Source organism: Ostrea edulis, chromosome 1 (assembly GCF_947568905.1).
Source record: "Ostrea edulis chromosome 1, xbOstEdul1.1, whole genome shotgun sequence".
Classification (NCBI taxonomy): Eukaryota; Metazoa; Mollusca; class Bivalvia; order Ostreida; family Ostreidae; genus Ostrea; species Ostrea edulis.
The window spans coordinates 96,073,124-96,093,572 of NC_079164.1; positions in this window are offsets into that span (position 1 = coordinate 96,073,124).

Consider the following 20,449-nt stretch of genomic DNA (forward strand, 5'->3'; position numbering starts at 1 on the left):
TAAGTGTTTTACACATAAACACGATATAGTAGGTTTGGCCCTGCTCTGGATTCAGAACCCCTACCCCGAGGATCATGAAATTTACAATTTTGGTAGAGGCCTTCCTCCTCTTCACTATGCATTTAGTTTTTCTTACATATATGTGGTTGTAGAGAGGACGATGTTTGAAAATTGGTCAATTTTGGGCAGTTTTTGCCCCGCCCCTAAGGCCTCAGGGGTGATGGAATTCTGCAATCCACAATTTATGCCCCCCCCCCCCTTGTTCCAAATATGCTTCATGCTAAATTTGAATAGAACTGGAATGATAGATATTAAGAAAAAGTTAAAAAAAAAAAAATTGTTCACACATTTAATAACTGACCATTTTGTCCCCACCTTCATACCAAAATCCCTAGCCCTGAGATCAATTTTGGTAAAGGACTATCTGCTCTTCATAAATATCCATTTAGTTTCAATTTAGTATCAATAGCACTAAAGAAGATGTTATTTAAGTGTTTTACACATAAACCCTACATATCAAGTTTGGTACCACCCTGGGGTCAGAGCCCCTACCCCAGGGATAATGAAATTTACAATTTTGGTAGATACTTCCTTGCTTATCATTACTTTATACTCACTTTCTCTGCTAGATACTCAGGAGTAAAGAAGAAGAATGTTAAAGAAATACATCAATTTTACAGTTTTTACCAAAAACTTAAGGCCCCTTAGGATGGGGGTCATGAAATTGACAATTTCCGGTCTCCTTCACCTACAGATGCTACATATTAGATTTGGTCAAGATTGACTCAGTAATTTCTGGGAAGAAGTTGTTAACAGACGACGACGGACGCAAACCAATAGCAATAGGTCACCTGAGTGACTCAGGTGACCTAAAATGTTAAGATTTCAAACTGTAAATTTAAGAGATAAATGTATTATGGGGGTATCAAAACAGCGGAAATATGAGTGAATTTCTGGGCAGTCGCCTTAGCCGTCTCTTTAAGTTATCCATTGTTTTCATATTCCCATAAACAAACCTAGACATATAGAATCTATAATTTTCTAGGTCATCCATGCATGTCCAGGTCAATGATTTTGAAAATGCCAAATGCTCAATTCTTCTGAACTAAAACACGTGATAGTGTTGAGAAGAATATACAGGGATATACAAAAATATACAAGGGCATGCCCACATCTACAATCTACATGTTGTAAATGCGTGAAAAGTAGCAAACATTTAGTAGTGTTTATGAATTTTAAAATTAGCAAATTCAATTCGATTCTTGTACTACATGTATCAATAGGGTGTTAATTTGTATATGCACAATTACATATTTACACATATACAGGGTATCCCAATAACCAACAGAAATAATGTTTTGTCTTTCATGTATGTCTCAATGATAGTTGAGTAAATACAATTTTATACATGTAGCACGGCGAAATATCTCACATAATTAGAATCGGAATGTCACAAAACTACATCATAATTTTGCTACAAAACGCCTGTCATATAAAATGGATTTATCAAAAGAGTGAACTTTTTAAAATCAGTTATGTAAACCAGTCTCCGGTTACTGTTCTGAGAATATAAATAAGATACTTTCAATAAGAAACCCGTTATTCAATTCGTATTCACACACGGCAGTTATGAAACTACATCTTTCAAAAAAATAATAATATATTGCTTAAATGTAACACTGTGTAATGTAGTAGATGAAAGGTGAAGAAAACGAACAGTGATCAATCTCACAACTCCTATATGCAAAACAAAATAGAGAGTTGGGCAAACACAGACCCCTGGATATACTAGAGGTGGGATCAAGTGCCTAGGAGGAGTGCACATCCCCTGTCGACCGGTCACATCCGCCGTGAGCCCTATATCTTGATCAGGTAAACGGAGTCATTCTTAGTCAAAATCAGTGTGCCAAAAAACACCCTAACAATCAGTATCAAACACGACAGACAGCAGATAGGTTGTATTGGCAAACTAGATCGTTATAACGACCATAGAATTTGCGAAATGCTGACTTTAAACGAGAATGTTGGAGCCCCTGCACCATCAACTTGTTAGTCAGTAGCCTGCTTCGATTTAAAAACTGATCATACGCAGAACAAACTCTTGCATATCGAATCAGTTGAGAGATAAACAACGTATGCAGGTAATAATGGAATATTGCTACATGTACATAGATATAGGAAGTTGATGATGGAGAAGCTGAAATCATCCTGTTTGTGGTAAAGTTGAGTTGTTAGTTTGCCGTTAATATCTACTTTCAATAAGATATCTATGTATGAAGCAGAAGTGGACGATTCTGTGGTGTCTTTTATTTAGAGTTCACTGGGATATATCGAATCGACATATGAATGGAAATTATTGTTAATTAAAAATACGTCGTCGATATATCTAAATGTCGATTTGAAGGCCACAGCAAGAATTTTTTTCTCACTTAGAAGTTTTTGAATAAATTCTGCTTCATAGTAATATAAAAATAGATCAGCTAACAAAGAAGCACAATTCGTGCCCTTGGGGATTCCAACAGACATTTCGAAGACCTGATCACCAAAGACTACGAAGATATTGTCAATGAGGAACACCAGTATATTTTAATTTTAACTTCAGAATACTTGTGCGTGGAATCATAGGGTTCACAGAATTTTGATGTACATTTAAAGTCATATCGAAGAGCTGTGGTGTCAACAGCACGATGTCAGCACCTTACAAAAAGTGAAATTGACAGCCTCCTCACTTTTGAAAAAATGGATGATTGAATATATTGGTATTGTGTCAATACCATTTCATTTTACGATGAAGCTCATTTCTACATTAAAGGGACAGTAATCAAGAAGAATGCTTGATGCTGGGGTAGTGAAGAAACTAAAGGGACAGGAAACAAGAGCAATGCTCAATTTTGGGGTAGTGAAGATAAAAATCTTTACCTAGAGAAACTTGTTCATGGAGAAAAAGGAACAGTTTAGGCGGACATGGGAGGATAATTGGACCCTTTTTTCTTTCAAGATGAAGCAGGAGAAATGCAAACTGTAAATGATACTCGTTATCTTGGCCTCTTTGCCATGTTTAATTAGACCCTAGGTTGTCTGGTTTCAACAGTGCCAATTTCCAATTAAAGAATCCAGATTATGATGCTCTCATTTGTAATGATATTGATCAAACTTTCAATAACATCACAAACTGAGTTATTGATTCAGCCACAAAACAATTCGAAATAAAATCATTACATCATGCCCCAGTGAACCTCCATGAATGCACAAATCTTTTTTTTAAATCACAATATCGGCTTATTACCAGATCTGAAAAGCTACTGAAAAGGTGAAAATAACAGTGATCAATCTCATAACTTCTACAAAAAATACAAAAGTAAGAGTTGGTCGAATGATGAATATCGATTTTAATGGTGTACAAATTGAATTTGTGAAACAAGATAAACTATTGGGTGATTATATTGATAATGATTTATCATGGGATGCACGTGTGAAGTTTATTTAAAAGAAAATTTAAAGACAACTTGCTGTATATTTGTTTGTAAGGGTTTTTATGTAGTTTAGGAATCCAGTATAGGTACGGCAACTCATAATCATTCGACCCATTGACTGGGATATAAATTTGTCTAAAACTTAAGCATGGTTTTGAAGAATTTCAGCCTTTGAAAGGGCAGTTGAATTTTATGTACGATTACCAAAAGTGGAGTTGATGCCAAGTTCGTTTAAGGTGGATCGATCCTCATGTGACTTATCAATATCAATGGTTGAAAGTGGAAAACTGTATTAATCTGAACTCAATATAGTTAGATTTAATTAATAACCAAAGAAAATGTGTATGTTACCACATTTTTAAAGATGTCAGACATACAAAAACAGAAGCATATGTTAACATAAGAAAATTACAAATTTTCGTTATACAGAATAATCAAAATAGATAAAAATTTGTTGAAATGACAAATTTTAATTGTCAATAGTTTAAAAAAAAATTTGTTAATTCATAAATATGTATAAATCAATTGTGGAAATCGTGTAAAACAGGCATACAGTAGAAGAAACACCAGCATAGGAGTTATTGCCCTTGAAGTTCTTCTTTTTCATATTTATCCCATCGTCTGGCATGATCTTCGAAAGAATTCATAATAGAGATGAAGTTATGTCGCTAATTGAAAGACCGAGGTTCTCTGTATTTAGGACCTTTTAGAATAAGTGATTTCAGATCCTCATTTCAACTCTACCAACATCACCAGTAATGACACGTCCAGCTGGACTACAGTTGAAAGACGAAGAACAAGAACACGTAGGTGGATTAAGTGTAAGCTGGTCTATATCTGGATGTGGAGGACTCTGTGGTGTCTTTTAACTCAAGTTCAATGGGAAATATCGAATCGAAATATGAATGAAATGATTATTGCTAGTAAATAAAACATCGTCGATATCTCTAAATGTCGAATTGAAGCCTACGGCAAATATCTTTCCTGATGTACATGTAGAAGCTATTGAATAAAATCTGCTTCAGAAGATATAAAAACAGGTCAGCTAACAAAGGAGCACAATTCGTGCCCATGGGAATTCCAACACACTGTTGGAAGACCTGATCACCAAAGACTACGACGATATTATTAATGACGAACTTCAGCATATTTTTCATTTCAACTTCAGAATACTTATGCGTGGAATCAAAGTGGTGTATAACAAAGTAGATTTTTGGATGATTGATCGCTAGATACGAATATTTCCTTTTCCCATTTTTGTTGAAGACCCAACTGTCTATGATGTCAAAATGTCTAGTTTTTAATTTATTGCGAGGAATGGTCATGTAAACTGTCGAATCCACTGCAGGAAATCAACTATAGAAGGAATGTAAACTTCATTTCATCCCCCCCCCCCGAATGAATTACCTCTAATTTGTCAAATTAAAACCCTCCTATCTCGCTTTAAAAATATCGTAATATTGGTAGAATTGTAAATCCCAAATTCTTATCTAGGAACCAGAATCGGAATAGAATTTTTCTTTATTGTAGTCGACGTCTGACTCGTGGCAATACCCTTCCTCTGCAGTCTTTGCCTTTACATCAGAGAAACACTCTCTAAAATCCTTTTAATATAAGTACTTCATTAGACTCAACTGTGAAACCTAATTAAAAAATTCTCATCGACATCAAAATTTTCTGACCAGATTTGGCACCACATTTTGAAGAAATAGATAAGGAAAATCTTCCTCATTATATGATCTGTTTCTGCTACTTCAAGATTCATGGAACATGTATAGAACAAATATATAAGTCACACTCATGCATATAACTTGTATTTTAATTACCAAAATCTACCCAACTCGGAGTTATGAGATTGATCACAGTTTGTTATCTTCACCTGTTTCACCTTCTAGGAAATGAGACCTATCTACTTTGATCAGAACCAGTTTGCAAATTGATATGAAAACATTTTCCTTCAAGGGGTATAATCATAAGACCTATAAAACTATCCCACACTCGTAATAATGAATTATTCTTTTAATCCCCCGGACAGGTGTAGTAAGCATTTCACTGTGTTCATTGTAAAAATTTACAGAATTAATTATCTGGTATTAGAGACAAATAAATCACTGTCGAATGAAACATTTGTGTCGTTGATTATGGAGACAGAAAAAGCAATGCGGGAGTCAATCACTATTCAAGACGTCGATGGAGTGCGTTTTAAGACTTGCTTTCACACATTATGTGAAGATGCTGTATTTTCCCATTAAGCATAAATCCCCAGGTTTTCGTTTTCTTTTTTAAGCCTATAATTTTCATCCTTCTTCTCCCTGTTTCGTTGTAGACTGTCTCTAAGTGTTGCTTTGACCTTCCATAATTCATCCTTCTTCTCCCTGTTTCGTTGTAGACTGTCTCTAAGTGTTGTTTTGACCTTCCCTAATTCGGTTTGCATTTGAAGATGAGTTCTCGTCAGGGACATCTTTCTTTAGAATATCAAATTACGGTAGTTTGGAAAGATTCTGTTTTAGGTTTTATTGTCTTTCCCGTACATTATATTCTAAAGTCCACATCATATCCACAGGCGATAAATTTTGGGCTGAGGGAAATGTGTAGATAACTGTAACTATTGTAGTTATGTTTGTCTCGAAGATTGCCTAGGTTACTCTATGCATATAAAATGAATGATAATTTCGAAATTCATTTACATGTACGTCTAAAACCTTCCTAGTTTTAGGTCGCCTGAGTCGCTCACGTGACCTATTGCAATTGGTCTTCGTCCGTCGTCGTGCGTTAAAAATCGAACATTTTAAACGTTTTTAACTACCATTCTAATTCTTTTCAAAATTGGTATGCAACATCATTGGGACAAAGAAGTGGGGGTCTAAATTGTAAATTTTAGGACTCTTGTACCCTTGGGTCTGAGGGGCGGAGCAAACAAAAACTGCCAAGAATTGACCGATTTTCAAAAATCGTCTTCTCTACAACCTCACATGTGTAAGAACTAAATGCACAGTGATTTAGAGCAGGAAGACCTCTATCAAAATTGTAAATTTCATGATCCACGGGGTAGAGATTCCGACCCCAGGGCGGGGCCAAATTTGGTACATAGCGTTTATGTGTAAATCATCTAAATAACATCTTCTTTAGTGCTATTGATACTAAATTGAAGCTAAATACATGTATATATTTAGAAGGAGTAGGCAGTCCTTTACCAAAATTGTAAATTTCATGATCCAAGGGGGTAAGGGTTGGGTTCCAGGGTGGAGCCAAAATTAGTGTAGTGATTATATTTTCTGTATCATTTCAAATAGATGTACTTCTTCAGTATACTAATATGGTATAAAGATTAAATGCATATTTAGGAAAAGCAGAAAAGGATGTACCACGCTTGTGAATTTCACAACCCCAGGGTATTGACTCTAGGATGGATCCAAATTAGTCATATTGTGATTCAATATATCCCTGTGAGCTAGAAATAAAAGACACCACAGAGTCGTCCACTTCTGCTTCATACTTAGATATTTCATTGAAAGTAGACATTAATGGCAAAGTGACAACTCAACTGTATTACAAACGGGATGATTTTAGTTTCTCCAACATCAACTTCCCATATTTATGTAGCAATATGTCATTATCACCTGCATTTGGTGTTTATATCTCTCAACTGACTCGATACGCTAGAGCTTGTTCTGCTTATGGTAAGTTTTTAAATCTAGGCAAGCTACTGACAAACAAGTTGATGGTATAGGGGTTTCAACAGTCTCTATTGAAGTCAGCATTTCGCAAATTCTATGGTCGTTATTAGGGGTTTCAACAGTCTCTATTGAAGTCAGCATTTCGCAAATTCTATGGTTGTTATAAAGATCTAGTTCGTCAATACAACCTATCATTGGGTCAAATGCTGTCTGACTTGTTTCATACCGATTGTTAGGCCGTTCTTGGCACACTGATTTTGACTACAGATACTCCGTTCACCTGATCGGGATATAGCGCTCACAGCGGGTGTGACCGGCCGACAGGGGATGTTTACTCCTCCTAGACACCTGATCCCACCTCTGGTGTGTCCAGGGGTCCATGTTTGTCCATTTATCTATTTTGTATTGCTTATAGGAGTTATGAGATTTATCACTGTTCGTTATCTTCACCTTTCATTGTGCTATTGTTACGTATATTATATTACGCAAAGCCTTTCATCACTATAGGCACTTTCGAGGGCATTTAAAATAAAGATGTGATCTTAAAGCTTATACATGTTCTTTTGTTGAATATAGTATTGAAAACAGGACCCCCCCCCCCCCCCCCCCCCCCAGATTTCATAGGCCTTGGGAATAGTGATAGTGGCGGAAAATGGGATTCTTTATTATTTTAAGCTTGACGTATATACAGCATATAATCTTTTCTCGTTATTTCCAGTCGTTGACTGAGTATGTTTACATGTGCCATGTGCGTATGTGTTGTGTTTACAATCGATGTTACCGGTGTTATTTATAGTTTTAATCAAAGGTTTGTATGTAAAACCACAAGTTATAAATATGAATATTGCCTACTTACGCTGATTACGTCAGTGGCATGGTGTTCATCCACATATATTTGTGTAGATAGCGAATTTTCTAATGTGATAAACAAGCACGTTGTTCGTGTTAGGTGCCATATTTGTTTATAAAAGTCTGAGTTGGGACCGCGTTTATTTTTATTTGACCCCGATCTTCGGGTCAAAGTTGTTTAGGCTGCAGACGACTTTTTGTTACGAAGAGAATTCATTTAATGTAAGTGTTTAATCTTTATTTCCATTGGATTGATAGACTGAATTATAAGTTATTCTAGCTATAGAATAACTCAGGCGGGGTTGATTTGATGAGGATTGGAATTGTCCGGCGAAAGTTAGTGTTTACCCGTCTGTACGTGCGTTGCCCCGTCCCTTGTGGGGTTGTTCCGTCTGTTGCCCCGGACTTAAGAAAAGGTATACAAGTCAGAACCAGACAAGATTCTGGGAGATAACTAATTTTACTTTACGGATAGGACGTTCCCAGTGTTGCCTGAGAAGGCTGATCTGGAGATATTTACATTATTTAATTAATTAGGATTAGGTTGGGTATAAGTTAGGTTAAGAATCATTCCGAGTTACCTGTGTTCAGGATTACTGGTGTAAAGTCACATTTTGATAATAAGCGTAAGATTCAGAATATTATTCATAGAAATACCTATTCAACTAATCAATCTAAAGGGGGGGGGGGGGCGGTTATTATTTTTTGATGCCAATGATAAATCATATTGGTTCGTTATCGTCACCTTTCATTGGTTAGGTCAGGATATAACTTAGTATTAATTCGTACAATTGACACCAGGTTCAATCTCTATATCTCTGTTGTAACTGTATATTGTTACGATTGTTTTGATATTCCTGTGGTATTGTTTCATGAGAGTCCCAGAAATATCATTGTAACAAACTTCATCTAAGTTATAAATAACTTAATAAATTTGTAAACTTTGAATCAGAGTCATTTTTTAAAACATTGGATTGTTGTCAAAGACGATAACTGGTGGTAGCTACTATAAAATCAATGGTTTGATTGTTACAATACTTATAACTAATACTCAGGTGATCGTTAAGGCCTGGTGCCTCTTGTTAAGATCACATTTAGAAATCAGCATTATAGAATAATACTTACCTATGAAAATGATCGATTTAATACAACAAAAGTGCGTACCATCTATGTGTTTAATAAACCAGAAGAGATAAATGGATTAGATAGGTTACACGAGGAATATGCTTTGGTTCCAGCTGACAAAGCTTGTAACAACATTGTCTCTGTAAAGTTCACCATTACAACTGTATTTTAAGCGAACTTGGCATTAATTCCACTTTTGGTACTCGTACATACGTACTTATACTCTAACTGTCCTTTAAAACGATGAAATTCTTCAAAACTATGATTCAGTTTTAAGCACATTTAATATCCCAGTCAATGGATCGAATGAATATGATTTACCGTGCCTATACTGGATTCTTAAACTTCATAAAAACCTTTACAAACAAAGATATATTGCTGGATCAAGTAAATGTTTGACTAAGCCCCCATCCTTGTTCCTCACGAAAATATTAACATCTGTGAAGGAGAACATTCAAACGTATTTTGCCACAACATATCTTAGAAATGGTGTAAATCAATTCTAAAATATTCTAAACAACTTCTAGTATATTTGAAATCACAAACTATTCTCAAATCAACAACATAAAAACGTATGGCTTTTTTAACACTTTACACGACCATTCCTCATGATAAATTTAAGACAGCAACAATCAGTAATTATAGGTATCCTCATGGGTCCTTGATATTCCGACTCGATTCACAGATTTCAAAATTTCTTTTAGATTACAATTTTGTTTGGTTTCCTCTGCTTTCACTTTCCTTTCGCGTCACATTCATACTTTCCATTATAGTGTCAAAGTCTTGGAAAGAAATCACAACAATGCAATATATCAACTTGGATTTTCATTCATATGTCGCGGCCTGCGTTGGCACGTTAAAGAACCCACACTGCTACGACCTTTAAGCATGAAAGCCGAAGATACAAACAGTGATCAATCTCATAACTCCTATAAGGAATACAAAATAGAAAATTGGGTAAACACGGACCTGGATATACCAGAGGTGGGATCAGGAGGAGTAAGCATCCCCTGTCGACCGGTCACACCCGCCATGAGCCCTATATCCTGATCAGGTAAACGGAGTTATCCGTAGTCAAAATCGGTGTGCCAAGAACGGCCTAACAATCGGTATGAAACACGTCAGACAGCATTTGACCCAATGCGAGGTTGTATTGACGAACTAGATCGTTATAACGACCATAGAATTTGCGAAATGCTGACTTCAATCGAGATTGCTGAAACCCTTGTACCATCAACTTGTTTGTCAGTAGCTTGCCTAGATTTAAAAACTGACTATACGCAGAACAAGTTCTAGCGTATCGAGTCAGTTGAGAGATATAAACACCACATGCAGGTGACAATGGAATATTGCTACATAAATATGGGAAGTTGATGATGGAGAAACTGAAATCATCCCGTTTGTAATACAGGTTGAGTTGTCAATTTGCCGTTAATGTCTACTTGCAATAAAATATCTAAGTATGAAGCAGAAGTGGACGACTCTATGGTGTATTTTATATCGAGCCCACAAGGATATATCAAATCGACATATGAATGAAAGTTATATTTGTTAATAGACAAAACGCCGTCAATATATCTAAATGTCGAATTGAAGGCCAGAGCAAGAAATTGTTTCTTCTCACGTAGACGTTTTTGAATAAATTCTACTTCATATGAATATAAAAACAGGTCACCTAACAAAGGAGCACAATTCGTGCCCATGGGAATTACAACAGACTGTTGGAAGACCTGATCACCAAAGACCACGAAGATATTGTCAATGAGGAACTCTAGCATTATTTTTTTTTATTTCAACTTCAGAGTACTTGTGCATGGAATAAGAATGGTGTTTAGCAAAGTAAGTTTTTGGATGGCTGATCACTAGATATGAATATTTCCTAGGTCTAAATTTGTGTTACTGTAGCTGATGACGTCTCAGTATGAGTGAAAAATTCTCGACAGGACGTAAAACAAGTGTGACAGACTCATGTTTTATATACATGTATTATACACACACGAGGGGCTATTTATAAACACCTAACAATCTATACATAGCAATGCAAATTACATGTGCATTTATTGAAGAGAAAGAGGAAGCGATAGGTTGTCCTGAAAATTTGACAATTCACTGTTGTTCGTGTCGTTCGTCATTTTTAGTGCTTTATATATGTATTATATATATATATATATATATATATATATATATATATCTTGTTATTTGCATTACACTTCTACAGATGAATTACAGATTTATTCGAGCAAACTGTAGTTCAGTGTATTGATTTTTGAAATGGTCATTTGCTAGAAAGGTCCAGAGTTAGCCTCAGGGCTCTAATTATATCCTGGTCATGGTTATTTTGTATCTTTTAAGTTCATTGGTGTTTTATTTTATCTTATGCTTTTTGGTTGGTTCTTGTGTTTCCCACCAAAAGTCCTTTGAGTTCTTTTGTGTTTTGGTTCATACCATATCTAGCATCTGAAAGTGTGGACTGTTTTTTTTAAAGTTTTGGTGAATAGTATTGAGTTTGTATTATTCAGACCTTAAACTGTGACAGGGATTTCCATTTGCATGGCAAGTAATTCTTTGATAGTAATGTTTAATACATTATCTACATTATCTATTAAATGTTAAACCAATTCCTTAAATCACTTTCCCTGGAGTAAATGATTAGTGATAGTGAGAGTTTGAATATAAAGTTGTGTGTAAATAGTTAATTCATGATGTCTCAGTGCTTCATATCTTTTAAAGTAAACAGTTTGTTTCATGCCTAGTAGATATTTACTAAGTTGTTAATTATTGATTTGTAGGTATCAGCCTGTCAGTGTATTTTCGTGTATACTGTGAGTTTTATGACTCATTTCCATTGAATGGTATGCATGTTGTGATTTTATATATTGCAATAATTGATTATGTTCATATACTTATAAGGATAATTATTGTAAATATTTCATAATATATACATATTGATTTAAAAAGTGGGAGACTTAAAGTTGAAATTTTCATGTAACTGAATTATCTCCCTTTGATGATAATATCTATAGTCATAATTATACGCCAAATATTTGTTACAGGGTTTTCATAATTTTATTGATCCATAATAAAGAGACCGTCTTGTGGAAATCGAACCAACAGCGTTGCTGTAATTATCAACACGAGTCTATACACAAACATTAATGTAAAGTGAAGATAACGAACAGTGATCAATCTCATAACTCCTACAAGCAATACAAAATAGAGAGTTGGGCAAAGCAGGGACGCTGCAGCGTCACAGTGGTTGTTATAATCATGGTTTCGTTTTTCTACTGTTTCTTACACATTCATCATCAATAATTCATATCAGGATAGGCACTATATAGTGAATAACACATAGCAAAATTTGTCTCATAATTCATATCAACCCGAGACTCCAATATCCACCTGAGACCCGTAGGCCCAAGGGCTGATATTGGTGGAGGGTTGATATGGAGTATGATACAGATTTTGCCATGCATCGTTGTTTTTATCATATATTTGAAAATAGTGAATTTTAAGGGATCATTAACGGATAAAAGTTAAAAACAATGATTGCTGTTTATGAATGATTTTAAGATATTTAATGAATACATGTACCGGTATATAACATAATATAGCAATCTTAATCTCCAATTCTCCTCGCAAACGATGTCAACCTTCTCTCTCTCCCATTTCTGTCTTACTGTTTGTTTCTCCGTTTATTTACAAAATTATATCGTCTGCTTCCAAGCAGAAAAAATCCGAAGTACTCAGAATAAAACCACTGAAGCGTTCCAGAAAGGTGCGATAAGGGGTGAAATAAAGGGTGCTGATATAGGATGAGTGCTAAAGGGCGCGTGGCTTTGTTCATATCAGGAGAGCAGAAATCCTGTATTATATAACAAATATAAAATCTCATATCTAGTGTCATATATACTTTCTGGAGATAAAACTTATTTCAAATATTTTTTTTTAAATCAACCGGTCAATGATCAAACATCCAGAGAGCTCCATATAAGTTGATATCAGCTTTATCTCATGCTTTCAAATATTCTTCCTGGTTGTCTTCGAGCCATAAAAATCAGATTTATTCCTCAAGCATTGAAGAAAAAAATTCTCCAATTGATTTCCGATTGGAATGAAAAAAAACAACAAAAAACACCAAAATTAAGACAGTCTTATTTCACAATTAATATAAAACATCTCAAACATAGTCGATAGAAATCAAATCCTGAAGTACGTATAGGCCACTCCTGAAGTACATATAGGCCACTCCTGAAGTACATATAGGCCACTCCTGAAGAAGTACATATAGGCCACTCCTGAAGAAGTACATATAGGCCACTCCTGAAGTACATATAGGCCACTCCTGAAGTACGTATAGGCAACTAAAACAGGACATTTTGGGTAAACCAAGCATGAATCTGACAGGAAAGGAAATTGAAAGCATGGCCTTGTAAACTGAGGATCCGTGTGATACGTTACTGCTAAATGGCTCAGAGGACCATGTACTTTACTTGGTAATGAAACTGGTTAGTATCTCCTTAGTTTAAATTTGTTCACCAGTTTCATACAATATGACATTTAACTAGAAATTGAAAGCCAAACAGTTGATATTATGATATTTATTCTCCTTTGATGTAATATGCCTTTTCTTAAGTGAAAGGATCTCGCATACCCATCTAACGTGTAATTTATTAGGATCAAAACCCCAATTATTTCAATTTCCAAACACATTTGAATATTAGTAGTGGAACCATGTCTGTTTCTAACATAAACTGAACTGGAAGGGCACCCTTGTTTTATTTTTGACGTCACAAGCAATGTATCCGTAACGCGGAGGTAAAAACAAATTGCGCTCATACATGTATGGAATGGTACATGTATCTCGACCTTCGTGCAAGTAGCGATAGCGAGCGTTGTACCTGTGAGGAGTGAAATCCACGTCCTTTTGTGCATTATCTTAGTATAGATACATTTATACGTGTAGTCTGATTTTGACAATAAGTAATATAATTTAGCATCAGGTACATCTTAGTGCAAAATATTGTAAATAGGTATTCCGCTAATTGTACTTTGATAAACGACATGAAAGCTTATTTGTGGAGGTGGCAAGTCCCGGATTTAAAAAACGGTATCGTTCAAAATCTGAATGCAGGGATTAACGGAGCCTTTTCACGTTTGATTTAAAATGATGTTGTCTTATACATCTCAAGATGACCTCACGGAACAATCCCACATAGACTAATAGACAGGTTATGGATGTTTACGAAGATGTCTGGGAAGATGAGATCTTTATAAATACACCCATTTATTTTTCAGTTGTAATACAGGGAAAATAGCTCATGTCAAGCCTAATACAAAAACTTCCTCATTGATGTAATCAATTTTTACAATCAAATTTTCCATGGACTATCAAAACACCGTACACCTTCCCTACGAAATGAGGCATATCTACTGTGATCAGAACAGGTTTAAAAATTGGTTGATTGATTGATATTTTCCGCCACACTCAACAATTTTTCAGTTATCTGGTGGCGCCCAATTTTTTTATTGGTGGAAGAGAGAACCCAGATACAATGTACATGGGAAGAGACCACCGACCTTCCGAAAGCTTTCTCACTTACTGGCGCGAGCGGCGAATCCCGCGCTGACAGAGGTGAGAGGCCGTGCGAGTTTGAGCTCGATGTCCTAAACACTCGGCCACGGAGGACCCCTAAAAATTGGTATCAAAAATTCTTTTTCAAGGGTTAAAATCATAGCACTATAGAATGATCACTGCCCTAGTAATCATGGGTTTTGTGAATTTGTTTATGTTTTTTACGAGGCATTCCGTCATTTTTTCATTTCGAGACGTCACCAGCTGTAGGTGAAGTGCCACAAATGTTGACCTAAGCATGGTGTTTAAGGCTAGTTCCTTATTGTGTCAAGGTCTACCGCCATGCGGGACCTCCGTTTTTAAGGTAACGTGACCCGTGACTTTCACATCTAATGTCGGGCGCTCGGCGAAGGAGCAGTCACTAAGCTTCGCCGGGATGGAGGACCAAGCCTGAGCCGCTCGGTTAGTTGAAACCATGGTTTTCATTTTGACAGACTTGTGCAAGATCCATTGACCCATGGTTTTCTTTCTGTGCCTTGCATTCGAAGGAAGAAAACAATATATTTATAGATTCAGAGCTTTGTAAGGTCCCTGAAACAGAATGAAACTCTAGGTTTGTAGAAACTTGACGAAGTTGATAATATCCTTTCTTATGATGAACTTGATAACAGGAATTCGATGTTTCGCTGCCGTTAAAAGGTCCTTGAAATCATAGCATACAGACCTTTGTCAGTAGGTGGTACTGCTCTTTGATACATTAATGTATTCAGATTACATAATATATGTATCTAGTTATGAAGCAATATCAGAATATAGTGGATTCTAGTCGTAACAACAGACAGAAACAGATGTCTAACTGTAGATATTTTTGTACCCGTGTGTAATAAAGTTACTAAGTAATACTTTACACAAAATCTATTCGAACATCAGGAATCTATAAAGGCTGTAGTCCATGGCCCGTCAACAGGTAATCCTGTATCATGATAACCTCTACTTCCAACTGAATGACAACCATATTGCAACCTGATCCGTGAGTACATATTGCAGAAACTTTTACGGTTCCTTACAATTGCAGATTCTCAGCCTTTTCCAGGAAGTGTAAGAACTGTCTCAGAGAAAGCATATCCCCCGGACACGTGCAGTAAACAAAGATTCTTTTTTGTAAAAATATCGTGTGATCAAATACAAAACATTCATTGTCAAATGGATCGTTATATTGTTGTCATGGCGATAACCAATCATCATCCAACAATCTGGTGGAATTATGTATGAGACTTGCTTTATTTTGAAACCAATTTTCGACACTATTTGAGAATGACCAGGACTCTTGTATTTCCTCATTAAGCATCGTTTCCCTCAGGTTGTAATGTTCCTTTTTTGAGCCTGTACTTTTTCTCCTACTTTTCCTTGCCTCGTTGTAGATAGCCTGTAAGTGTTGCTTTGACATTATCTAATTCGGTTTGCATCTGAAATTGAGTTTCCATCAGGGAATCCCTTTCTTTCTTTAGAATATCGAACTCTTCCATTAAGTCTTGAACAGAAAGGTGCTGAGTTAGTTTCTTGGGACTTGCATTAGCATTTTTTTCTCTAATTCCTCCACGGCGAATTCAAATGCGATAAATTCGGGGCATAAGGAAATACAAAGAAAAACTATAGCAAGATGAAGATAACGAACAGTGATCAATCTCATCACTCCTATAAAGGGTGAAGATAACGAACAGTGATCAATCTCATCACTCCTATAAAGGGTGAAGATAACGAACAGTGATCAATCTCATCACTCCTATAAAGGGTGAAAATAACGAACAGTGATCAATCTCATCACTCCTATAAAGGGTGAAGATAACGAACAGTGATCAATCTCATCACTCCTATAAAGGGTGAAGATAACGAACAGTGATCAATCTCATAACTGCTATAAAGGTGAAGATAACGAACAGTGATCAATCTCATCACTCCTATAAAGGTTGAAGATAACGAACAGTGATCAATCCTATCACTCCTATAAAGGTGAAGATAACGAACAGTGACCAATCTCATAACTCCTATAAAGGGTGAAGATGACGAACAGTGAACAATCTCATCACTCCAATAAGGAATACAAAATAAAGAGTTGGGCAAACACAAACCCCTGGACATATAGTAGGTGGGATAAGATGAATAGGAGGAGAAAGCATCCTCCTGTCGACCGGTCACATCCGACGTGAGCCCTATGTCTTGATCAGGTAAACGGAGTTATCCGTAGTCAAAATTAGTGTGCCAAGAACAGCCTAACAATCGGTATAAACATGTCAGACAGCATTTGACCCATGATATGTTGTTTTAGCAAACTAGATCATTATAACGACCATGAATTTGCAAAATGCAGACTTTAAACGAGACTGTTGAACCCCTGTAACATCAAATTGTTTGTAAGTAGCCTGCCTCTATCTAAAAGCTGACGATGAGCAGAACAAGCCCTTGCGTATCGAATCAGTTGAGGAAAATAAGCAGGTGATGATGGAATATTTATACTTGTACTTATAGATTAACAAATTTTGTCAATAAACTCTGAATGTTTGTCATACTTCAAGTTATAATAGTTTTGACTAGGCACATATTATAATTTTATGAAGATTAATAATTATATTACTTATCTACATCTCATTCAACGAAGGACAGCCCCTCCCGAGACCAACGATCTGATACATCGATAAATTTTTAAATACGATATCCATCTGATATTTTTTATGTTCTCATTTTTTTCTGTGATAATAGATGTCAGTGTTACGACTTAGTAATAATCAACAGTTACTGATATGTACATATACAAACACATAGATAAACATAAAAAAGGTTTTTATTGTTTTGTGATGACACAGCTCTTGAAAGTAAGTTTTAAAAATCCACCATTGCCTCATATGTCAGATATCCGGGGCTGTTCTAGGATGGTTTCGCTTTATAACTTTAAATTTAAAACATTTCAGTGAAATTAGGTTGTACACTACCTGACAATGTCCACGAATTCAGACCGCTGTTTATAATATAGCAGTTTTTGTGTCTGCCATTCATATACATTGTAGTGCACTATGTTTCCTCTATTCAATATTGTTTAATTGCGATATCCCTTTCAACGAGTTGTTACATAAATATGGGAAGTTGACGATGGAGAAGCTGAAGTCACCCTGTTTATCATAAAGTTGAGTTGTTAGTTTGCCGTTATCATCTATGTTCAATAAAATATATAAGTACGATTCAGATGTGGAAGACTCTGTGATCTTTTATTTCGATTTCACTGGGATATATCGAATCTACGATTAAAAAGTAAATGTAAATATGTCTACATGTGGATGTATGTATGTACATTGCAGTATATCTATTTTATTTTTCAGAAGATTTGGCACTGATAACGTTTTAGTCGACTTGTTACAAATATCTTTTATACAACTGATACATATTACAAACCAAATTTAAAGTAAATTGGTGTAACATAGATACCCCAAAACTTCAACGTGTACAAAAAATATATGTATATTTTGACTTTGTTAAATGTTTAAAGATGAAAGGTGACGATAACGAACAGTGATCAATCTCCTAACTCCTATAAGCAATACAAAATAGATAGTTGGACAAACACGGACCCCTGGATACACCAGAGGTGGGATCAGGTACATAGGAGAAGTAAGCATACCATGTATCGTTATTTCCATATTTAAACAAACTAGACTTACTGCATTATGGCAATCAATATTTAAAGGTACGTGTTCTTAGACTAACAAAGAATGTTTAAAAAAAATAACTATTCATATTCCATTCAAGTTTATTCGGTTTCGGTTTCATTGTTTTATCTATTTAATCAGTATTTTATATACAAAAATTGGGCAGCAGAAACAGGCTATTTTTAGGCCTCACCTTCCTTTCCTTGTCTTGAAACTAATGGCAATTTTCCTATTTGTCCCAATCCCGCATGTAAACACATTGTTTCTCGGCTTACTATATACGAGATTTCTCTAAAGGGAAATATTTCGAACGCATCTCGAAACTTGCGTATTAACTTATTTATTGTTTTGTTTTGTCCTAAAACATAGAGATGATATTTTTTAGAATAAGAGACTGTTGGAAGATTCTAAACTTTAAGTGGCAGGTAATTCCATTTTCTAATAGTAGAAGGAATAAAACTATTCATATGAGAACTTGTTCTGACTTGCAGAACTTAAAATGTAAGGTTATTATTTGCAATGAGGGGGGATGCAAAACTCTAAAATATTTTGAAGATAACCAGGTGCTAAACCTTAAAGAATTCCATAGAATGAAATAAATTTAGGAGTGTTCCTTTTTTCCCCCTGATAACTCGTTTCATCCCAATTCCTCATATATTACATTTCTTGAGGAATTTACCCTCTTTCCAATACTTATTCTTTATATTTGAATATCCGGGATCCAGTTCTCAGTTTCACTTTCAGTACAGTTATCCTAACCTACATGTATGCGTCTTATTGTCAAAGGAAAACATTTTAATCAAAGTGCCATGAATTAGATTTTGTTTAAAAATACAATACCTTCTTTATTTTAAAAGAACGATTACATTTGAATGAATTACATTTTGTTTTAATATAAAATAAGCTATGAAATTAAACGATCACATGCAAGGTGAAGATAACGAACAGTGATCAATGTCATAACTCCTATAAGCAATACAAAATAGATAGTTGGGCAAACGCGGACCCCTGGACACACCAGAGGTGGGATCAGGTGCCTAGGAGGAGTAAGCATCCCCTGTTGACCGGTCACACCCGCCGTGAGCCCTATATCCTGATCAGGTAAACGGAGTTATCCGCAGTCAAAATCAGTGTGCCAAGAACGGCTTAACAATCGGTATGAAACACGTCAGACAGCATTTGACCCAATGCGAGGTTGTACTGACGAAGTAGATCGTTATAACGACCATAGAATTTGCGAAATGCTGACTTTAAACGAGACTGTTAAAATCCCTGTACTATCAACTTGTTAGTCAGTAGCTTACCTCGATTTAAAAACTGACTTCATGCATGTTTGCATGCGCGTTTTACAAAACGCACCCCACTTCTTCCTTATTATTATACATGGATATGTTGTTTTTATGTTACACGCAAGAACCTCCAGACGAAGTGTCATCAATTTTGTTTGATGCATGACGCCTATGGCCGTGGCAGTGAATTGTAATTATGAAATCCACGATGTAGACCTGTAGCTTTAATTTTAGTTTAATAACATAAATGTATATACATGTATAACCTTTTCGTGTATCTAATCAAGGTGCATGTATAGGGCTCACGGCGGGTGTGACCGGTCGACATGGGGTGCTTACTCTTCCTAGGCACCTGATCCCACCTCTGGTATATCCAGGGGTCCGTGTTTGCCCAACTGTCTATTTTGTATTGAGTTATGACATTGATCACTGTTCGCTATCTTCGCCTTTCATATAACCTTTTTTAAGAAGCATATTACCAAGTTTTAAGAGTTGGCGGCCCATTGATGATGTGTTGCATGTTTGATTATAACTTTTGCATTTTTGGAAGACTATTGTCAGTTGTTATTATGAAATTCATTCATGATGTATGACTTTAATTCTAGTCTAGTAACATAAATGCACTTATAACCTTTTTGATTGATAGATAGCTGTTTCCGCCATACAACAATTTTTTAGTTATATGGTGGCGCCCACTTTTTATTGGTGGAAGAAAGAACCCAGATACAATGTAGCTGGTAAGAGACCACCGACCTTCCGAAAGTAA